At 41.2% G+C, this 1,819-nt stretch overlaps 2 non-coding genes across 2 annotated transcripts; both read left to right on the top strand.

Moving 5' to 3' along the window:
* The first annotated feature begins 565 nt into the window (after positions 1-565).
* trnac-gca (transfer RNA cysteine (anticodon GCA)) lies at positions 566-637 on the top strand. The gene has a single exon. It is a non-coding gene; the product is annotated as a tRNA-Cys (tRNA).
* Positions 638-1,322: 685 nt separating this feature from the next.
* trnac-gca (transfer RNA cysteine (anticodon GCA)) lies at positions 1,323-1,394 on the top strand. The gene has a single exon. It is a non-coding gene; the product is annotated as a tRNA-Cys (tRNA).
* Positions 1,395-1,819: the final 425 nt, after the last annotated feature.

Raw genomic sequence — 1,819 nt, 5'->3', positions numbered from 1 at the left:
GCACCTGAATAGTGGAAGCAGCTGCTGACGTGGTCCTGCTTGACGCCCTGCACTACTATTGCTACTATTATTAGTAATAGTTCTATTAGCTTTACTGCTACTATAATTACCACCGGTCATCTTTTTATTCCATTCTCTCTCTCTCTCTCCTTCTCTCCCAACCGGTTGTGTTAGATGACTGCCCACCACGAGCCAGTTTTAGTCTGAGGATTCAGCCAGTTAAACAGACATTGTTCCTCATATCTGTCTCAACAAATGCATGCTTTTTTGGGAAGGGTTGGGTTTCTGTCAATTACATAATGTGGTCCTTCACTATACAGTATGTATAATGGCCTGAGATAACTTCTGTTAGGATTTCATTTTATAAATACTGGTATGGATTTTGTGTAGGTGAGCAAAATTGAACAAAGGCAGAAACATGGTCCACATAATTACACGTACGTAGACGCTTTGAGTTATGCAGGATCCTTGTGTGGACCACATTTCTGCCCTAAGTGTTGACATCCATTGTAATTAACATAAATACAGATTGCTGCACAATGAGCATGTTCAGTGCATAGCATATGGGGGTATAGCTCAGTGGTAGAGCATTTGACTGCAAATCAAGAGGTCCCCAGTTCAAATCTGGGTGACCCCTACACTGATTCATCGTGCAGGCTTGTATTGTTATGATAGTGATAATCTTTGATTCCCACCTTCCAACATAGAGGTCTTACTAACTTGTATAGAGTTTGCATGGGCGAGCAAAACAAGAACAGGGCAGAAGCATGATCAACATAAGTGTAGGTAGAAGTTTCACGCAAAATGGAATAGTTCTATTGACCATGTTTGGATGACCTACAAGTTTCCTGATTTTAAACTCAGAAAAAAAATATTCCAAACACCTTCAAAGTTGAGTGTGTTCTAGACCTTCACTATTTGTAAAATGTCCTGACATTACTTCTGTTAGGATTTCACTTTATAAATATTGGTATGGAGTTTGTGTAGGTGAGCAAAATTGAACTAGGGCAGAAGCATGGTCCACATAAGTACACGTGCAATACATAGACAATTTACGCTGTGCAGGATTCTTGTGTGGACCACATTTCTGCCCTTAGTGTTGACATCAATTGTATTTAACATTAATTCAGATGTGCCTTTATCAAAGATGACACTGTCGTCTTTCTTTTAGCTGCCTTTCATATAGTAGATGAAATATGGATACTTGAAAAAGTTCATGAAAACATTTAATGAGCTGTGGGTACAGACTGTATTGTTAACCACACTGTGGAGGACCAGCCATTGTTTTGCTGCACAATAAGCATATTCAGCTGTTTGCATGTGGGGGTATAGCTCAGTGGTAGAGCATTTGACTGCAGATCAAGAGGTCCCCAGTTCAACTCTGGGTGCCCCCTGATATGATGTGTGCAAGCTTTATGATCGTTGTTGCCACTGATTCCCCCTTAAAGCATTAACATCTTACTGACTAGTATAGAGTTTGCATGGGTGAGCCAAACTGGAAGAGGGCAGAAACATGGTTCACGTTAGTTCAACATTCTAAAGATATAACTACTCTGGTTGGTGTTGCCCTGGCCTTCAGCCCCACTGTAAGGAATGTCTGAGTTATCTTAACTCAAGATATGTCCATAAAAGCCCACATAAATGACCAGCCCTTACTTATGCTCCTAAAGGTTTAGACTGCTGGGGGACTTCCTATGTCACACTGAGCTCCTCTCTCCTCTTCTCTCCATCTGTGTGTGATCGTGTCCCATGAATGCATGTCACTGACATAGTTTCTTTCCCAAAGTCCTTCTGCTTTCTCCCCTCTCAGATTTCCTTG

The sequence above is a fragment of the Etheostoma spectabile genome, chromosome 4, assembly GCF_008692095.1.
Source record: "Etheostoma spectabile isolate EspeVRDwgs_2016 chromosome 4, UIUC_Espe_1.0, whole genome shotgun sequence".
NCBI classification, from domain to species: domain Eukaryota; kingdom Metazoa; phylum Chordata; class Actinopteri; order Perciformes; family Percidae; genus Etheostoma; species Etheostoma spectabile.
Note: the sequence above shows the minus strand (reverse complement) of the source record. Positions and strands in the feature narration are given on the sequence as shown.